Source organism: Chiloscyllium plagiosum, chromosome 4, assembly GCF_004010195.1.
Source record: "Chiloscyllium plagiosum isolate BGI_BamShark_2017 chromosome 4, ASM401019v2, whole genome shotgun sequence".
Classification (NCBI taxonomy): Eukaryota; Metazoa; Chordata; class Chondrichthyes; order Orectolobiformes; family Hemiscylliidae; genus Chiloscyllium; species Chiloscyllium plagiosum.
Genome location: NC_057713.1, coordinates 92,705,735 through 92,713,044, shown reverse-complemented (window position 1 = coordinate 92,713,044; position 7,310 = coordinate 92,705,735).

Here is a 7,310-nt window from a genome sequence, read left to right as displayed (position 1 = left end):
TGCTTCTCTGTATTAAAATTTTCTTCTGCCATGTGTCAGCCCATTCCAGCAACCTATATTTACCCTCTCGAATTCTATTATATTCTTCAATGTTTACAACACTAAACCCACAATCATTACTATCTAGATGTACAAGGGCAGCAAATACATGAAAACCCACCATTTGCAAGGGTCATTTCAAATCACTCGTCATCCAGACTTGGAACCATGTCGCCATTCCTTCAACGTCATTGGTCAAAGTCCTGGAACTCCTTCCCTGTTTGCATTGTCGGAGTATCAACATCAAAACTGGAGATTACCACCAATACTCACTCAGCTGTGTGGCTGCGAGACTCTCTGCACAAAGTGATTAGCATGACAACACATGGTTTTTAATTCTGGAATGGACCTCAAAAGGTCAGTACACCACAAAAAGATTCGAGGGAATATCGCTCACTAACATCTTCTCAAGAGTAACAAGGAATGGACAATACATGCTGACCCAGCCAGTGAAGCTGAGATCACATAAATGAATGAAGAAACTTCCAATTTTCACATCAAATTCAAAAGTTTAATTTATGCCCCTTACATCCAAGTCACAATTATACATCGAAACGCCAAAAGCACTAGCACTGAACACTGGAGAATACTTTTAGAGCTCTCCCTTTTAGTCAATTTTGTATACTGTCCCCTTTACCCTCTGGGCTCCCCATCTGAAAATTAATCAAACAGCTTTAAAAATCCACGTAAGTTAGACAAATACAATTTGCCCTTAAACAATTCAATGTCAACTCTGCTTTATTATTCCTTGCTAGACCAAATGATTGGTCAGTATTCTCTCAGATCATTCTTTCTGAAACCTTCTCTATCACTGATATTAAACCAAGTGACTTGTAACTAAATACTTCTATTCTTCATTGAATAAGTTTGTAACATGTATGATCCACCAATCCTCTCACTCCCCCTGGTTCTTGGGAGCATTGGAAGATTGCAGTCAGCAACTCTGCAGTTTCTTTGAGCAACGTTAAACACATCCCATCTAGGGTAGATGAGACATCTACTTTAACTTCCATCAGTCTTTCCAGCATCTCCTTTTTATCTATTTTTATAGCATGCAGTATCCTGAAAGTCCCTTTGTTTCTCATTGCTATGATAAAGTCATTTTTTGGTAAATATGTAACTTGTGAAATATAACTCAGCCATGCCTTCTGCCTCTATCAGTATATTCGGAACCACTTTGGTTCCGAATCAGATCGCCTCAAGTCTGACAAACCTTCCACTGTCGATATGCCTATAGAATTGTTCCCTTTTCTATTAGCTGCCAATCAATTCTGGTAGTGCCTCATTTAGTTTTTTCACATCTCCTGTCTACGTTTTATATCCAGTTGTATCAAACTGCCATCTGTCAGACACCCGAATTTAATTCAAAATTATGTTTGAAAACCTCCCATTATTTTTCAATAGGAGTAGCTGGTATCAGCTCAGTTCAGTTTAATGTGTTTAGTTTATGGCCAGGATTTTTACAATTTTTTTTGTCGAAGTGTAGAGGGTGGGCAGGCAACACTTGCCCCAACAATGAGAAAGTCCGCCACATGAAATAATCAGATACTTAAGTGGTAATCTGGCAGGCTTCTTAGCTGTACCCTCTCTCTACTCCCGATCAGCTCAGAATGAGGATGATCAAGCCACCAACCCTCCTACAAACCAGCTTTCCATTTCATTAGTGGGAAAGCTACCATTTTTGATATCAGTGAGGAACAAAGTTAATTGGGCCTGTGGTAAATCAAGATGCTCAAGTGATCTTTAATTGATTGTGTAGGAGCTTTAATGTTTGTGGGTCGGGAAGGTTGACCATTGGCTTTCCCATCCATAATTTAACTCTGAGGTGGCAGGATGGAATGAGTATCTCTCTAGGGCCAAAATGTCTGGTCATTTGGCTCTCTTACTGCCTTCCTCACCATTCTAGAGAAGGAAGAACTCCAACCAACATCTCGCTCCTTCAAATTCATCCTAATTTTTTAATCATGACTTGTCAATAATTCTTTTTCTCTTTTTCAAACTGTATGTTAAACTTTATCATACTAAGACAACCATCTGCAAGATGCTTTCTTACCATCACATCAATTAATTAACACTGACTCGATACAAACTTTTTAATGTAGAGTAGAACATTGTTTAAGGATCAGCAACAAGGAAACTTAGGATAAGGAATAATCTATGAAACAGTCAAAGCTCCACTGAATTCTCCTTATCTCAATTTTAACTAAAGTGATTGAACCAGTTTTTTCCCCAAATGATATCAGTACCCTCAAGTGACATTGCTACTTTTAAAGGAGAAAAATAAACAAGTTGTGACTTTTTTTAAACTAAAAATTTTAAAATAAATTTCATTCATCACTTGAATGTAGACATTCCTATTGACAATGCTAATACAAGCTATAAAATGCAAAGTTTCTTTGCAGAGAGTACTTTTTAAAAAAAACCTCCACAATTTCTGAAAACTGTGTGAGCCCTAGGAAGTTAAACCTCAAGTAACAGCCAACAGGATGTTAAACTTAGGAGAAGTACATCTTATCACAAACCATTTGCTTACAGTGATAACTGCAAACTGCTGACATAAAGTAGACCACCACAGCCAATAATTCTAGGACTTGGGCACTGAACGTGCCTCGAATCATCTTCATTAAAACAACAATGTTTCCTGCCGTTGAAAAGTTTATAGAATCCACTTTTAATGCAATGTGCACTGGTGTGGTCCCCAGCAGCTGCACACTGGCTCTTCTATTTTGGTAAACCACATTTTTAAAGTTCACTAGCAAATGTTTGTTATGTCTGTGAAAGAGGCAGAATCACTTTTTTCCTCCCTTCTGGCACTTTGCAGACCACAGTTTTTAACGACTGTCAAAGACCATCTAAGCTCCTGGCAGTTAGGGGTACATTCCTATAACGATGAGGCTTCTGCAGATGATTGTTTAGAGTTTTAATACATCTCAACTCTTAAACACAAGATTTTCCAACTGTCACAAATAGCAAAAAAGATACTTGACATCTATAATCATTTTCAGTTCAAAAATAAAAGAGCTCTCAAATGTTCATGAATCTACATAATCTTATACATGTTTAAAACAGTGTGACTACATTAAGAACTGTAGTGCAAAATGAATAGAGGCACTAAAAACCTGACTGAGGTAAATTTTGGACTTTTTGTCTGGAATGGAAATCATACCACATGATTTTTATTTAAGAACAAAACTGAATCTTCAACTTGGTGTCTTGCATGTCTTTAAAGCTATGTTAGTTTACCTGAGGTTACATAATTGTAATATTATTAAGTTGGGATGGTTTGAGGTATTTAGGACCAGGTTGCGTGAAGGGAAGGTAGAGAGGTCGGGTAGTGAGAATCAGCCACTTTTCCTGTTCCTGATCACTACACAATGACTCCATTGAAAGGCTTCTTTGTATGGAACACTCGGCAAAATAACAGCAATGTCCAAATGGTTTAATAGTCTTATCATACACTTATGCTGCTCAGCCTCATGTGTAAGTGGCCACTTGGGTGAGAACAAGATGCAGCCAATGAAACAATGCTCCAGTTTGAATTAGATCCTTCAGAAAAAGAGAGGAACAAAACACTTCCAACTTTCAGTCCATTACTGGGGTTTTACTGTGAATGAAACAGCTATTACTCTCAAAAAATCTTTCAAATAGAAGCAAGAGGGAACAGATAAAAATTATTATAACTGAAAGTAAGAGTCATCAAATTATGCTGAAAGACAGCAGGTGTGAACACAAAAAGGGATAACATCTTAATAATTGGGTGGATAGCTAATTGAAATGCTAGGAAAAGGTCAATAGCCTATTTTTAAAAAAAACCCTGCAATTACACTGCACTTTTTGTGACTACAGGTTAATCTAAAATGTTTGACAGCCATTGACATACTTTTGGAAATGTACTCACTTGTTATGACAAAGGGATGTCAGAAGCCAATTTATACATAGCCAGCTCCTACAAACAGTAAAATAATAATGACCAGAGAGTCTGTTTTTGTGATATTGTCAGGAAACTGGAAATGGTTCCCACTCCCCTTTTCAAAATAGTATCGTGAGCTCTTTTAAATCCATCTGCAGGAGCAAATGGACCTAGGTTTAGCTTTTCATCCAAAATATGGAACTTTTGACAGTTCAGAAATTTCTCAGTACCAAATAATAACAGCAAAGCTAAATAAAACTCAGCAGGTTAAGCAGTAGCTATGGAGAAAAACAGAGTTAACATTTCAGAAACAGTGACCATTCACCAGAATTGAAGAAATATAAAACCAAAGAATTTTTAAGCCAGTGGAAGGGACAGGGAGCAGGAAGAATGAAATGGTAGGACTGCAAGCTTTGGGGGCAGAGAGATTAAGTAACAGAAAGATTTTACAGTACTTTCTGTAGTACGGAAACAAAGATTGTGTCCATTTTAAGCAAGAATAGTTTTACTGCAGTCATCTGAATGCAAATGAGCAACAAAGAAAGAAACAAGTCAGTGAAAACAAAAACTAAAATAACACGTCAAACAAAATGGCAGGGTTATGACCCAGAGTTGTTGAACTCAATATCAAGTCCAGAAGACTAGTAGGCCATGGATAGAAAGGTCAAAGTGCAAGCAATGTGGAGAATCAAAGTGACAGAAAGCAGGGTCATGCTAGCGGAGGTGTTCTGCAAAACAGTCACCGAGTTGAAGTGTCGAGAATGTCATGTAGAGAATACCATACAGTGAACAACGAAAACAGTACACTAAATTGAAAGTAGTATAAGCAAATTGCTGTTTCACTTGGAAGGAGTGTTTGAAGGCCTTGGTTGGTAAGAAGGCAGGAATTGAAAGAGCACCTCTTATGCTTGCACAGAACATTGCTGTAGGGAAGGGAGACATTGTTAGCATGACTGAGGTGTCAATCAGGGTATCACAGCATGAATGGTCACTTTGGAACAAATAAAGGGTCAAATGTATGAAGCATCGACATCACACTGGAGCTGACTCCCTTAGAAATACAGTGATTGGTCAGCCTTGATTTTTCTACTCAAGTCATGGACTAAGGATTGAACCCACAAATTTCTGATTCAGAATAGACAGTGTGACTCACTGCCTTACAGATGTCACACAAGGACCGGGCCTCATTAAAATAATTGTAGTGGCTTGTGGTTTATGTCAACAGAATTGAAAAATCAGGCATTAGTCAAATTAACAATAAAATGTTTCTACTCAAACAGTAAAATGAGCGGATTAATCATCAGACACCTTCATTTCTGGTGCCTGTCGTCTAAAATTTCTAGTTTAGTAATACTTCAATATTTTAACTGAAATTACAAGTGGAACTGCATAAATCAAGAGGCATATTTTCTTCTGAGTATAAAATTAAAGAAATATAATTTGTCTACGTTATAATAAAGCAATTTCAAATTGAGTAGGAAAATATTTATTTTTCTTCACATGCAGAGAAAAGTATGCCATTTATTTCCTCTAACTCAGCAGTCTGGCTTTTGAATATGCTTTTTGAATTTGTGGGTAAAACATTGTGGCTTCAATAGATTCCACCTCGTGTTTCCCTTATTATTTGCTTATAGCAAGTGTAGCCACCAACTTCCCTCTATTCTCTATGAAGAATCATAAAGGAACTAAACAACTGCATCGATAAAAAAAGCCACAACTACTATAATACATGTAGTCCAATATAAGACTCTCTTACAAAGAAAGTGCCTGAGAATGAATGAAGTCTGATACTTAAGGATCTATACATTGACAAATCATGGGGAAATTTATTTATTTCAGATGCTTATACTGTGCCTAGATGAAATACATACAAATATGTTGCTGATCTAAATGAACTCTTCAGCTTCTCTCATCTTGAAGCTGCTGATTCTGTGGTTAATTGAACAACATTTTCATCAAAAATGTCAAACTCTTTGCTGCAAATTTCAATTGAAATGGTGGACTTTTTTCTTGTAAAATACAACTTTCATTAGCCTTAATAACTGCATCAGAGCATACTACAACCATATTTTATTTATTTTAAACTAAGCATGTCATATTTGATCCAAAAGTGTAAGAGTAGGGAAGATTCTCGAAATAATATGCTGTGATTTGTTTAATTAGATATGTGGCACTTCTATGAATTGTTTGTAAATGAACAATAAAGATAAATTACATATAACACAACCATGAGTAAAACAGGAGAGATTATTCTGAATGTTTGCAAAATAACATGATAGCTTAATAACTGTGGGTGGAATAAACCACAGCGAGAGATACTCCAACACAAGTCTACCAACACATCAGGTTACAAGCAAAAACGTGTTGCTTTTTAAGACAGCAAACTTCAGTACGAAAGAGGCAAATAGTGCAGAAGTTTATACCAGTCATGTCAGCATAAGAGGTATCCTGCAATAGCACTAATTCACAGGAGCTTCAAGACAAAATGCCTCCTTAATCTAGATTGTGTAATCAAATTAAATAACTTCCATGCATGTATCCTATTGTGGCGGTCTTGTAATGTAGCATGTCCTAAGCCATAAACTCTGGGTTTAAGTCCCTTGAAGGAGTATTTATATTGTGGCCAAATAGGTTGCATACAACCAGCAAATCATTCTGACACATGCCAACAACAGGTGGTAAGAGTGGGAGATATTTTTTGCTCAGCTGTGTGATGGAATGAATGTGGAAGCCTTCACCATCACTATTCATATCGACAGACTAAATCTGCAAGTTAAAGTGCACCAGGAACACAGATGCCCTGAATGTACTATTACACACCATCACCAATTATCCTATTGAAAACTTAATAGTTTAAGGGATGCAATTATATTACTTATCAGCCGTCTGAACTCAAGGGAACACCAGTCAAGTTTACGAAAACTGACCTTGAAATTTACACCTAAAAGATCTTTTAGGTGTAAGTTACAAGGTCAGTTTTCATAAACTTGACTGGTGTTCCCTTGAGTTCAGAAGGCTGATGTCATTTAAGTGAATCCATTCTGTACCTATTCCAAGGCCAATAAATTCACTCTGACGACCAAACCTGAATATAATATTTCAGGTGAAGTCTCACCAAGGCAACATTTGACTTACTGTTCAAAGAATATTCATACTGTTGTTGTTATTTCTCACTTAATTTACTGAGCATTTTATTTATATGCTCTACATCCAAATTGCACTCTGACCAAATTTCAACTTTCAAAGTCCCAAATTTCATGACTGGTTCATTCCCCTGTGCTTTCTGCCTGAGGTCTGTTCATTCAAGGATATACAACCAACTTAGAAAGGAAACCTACTGTCTTTTCCTGGCTTATATGTG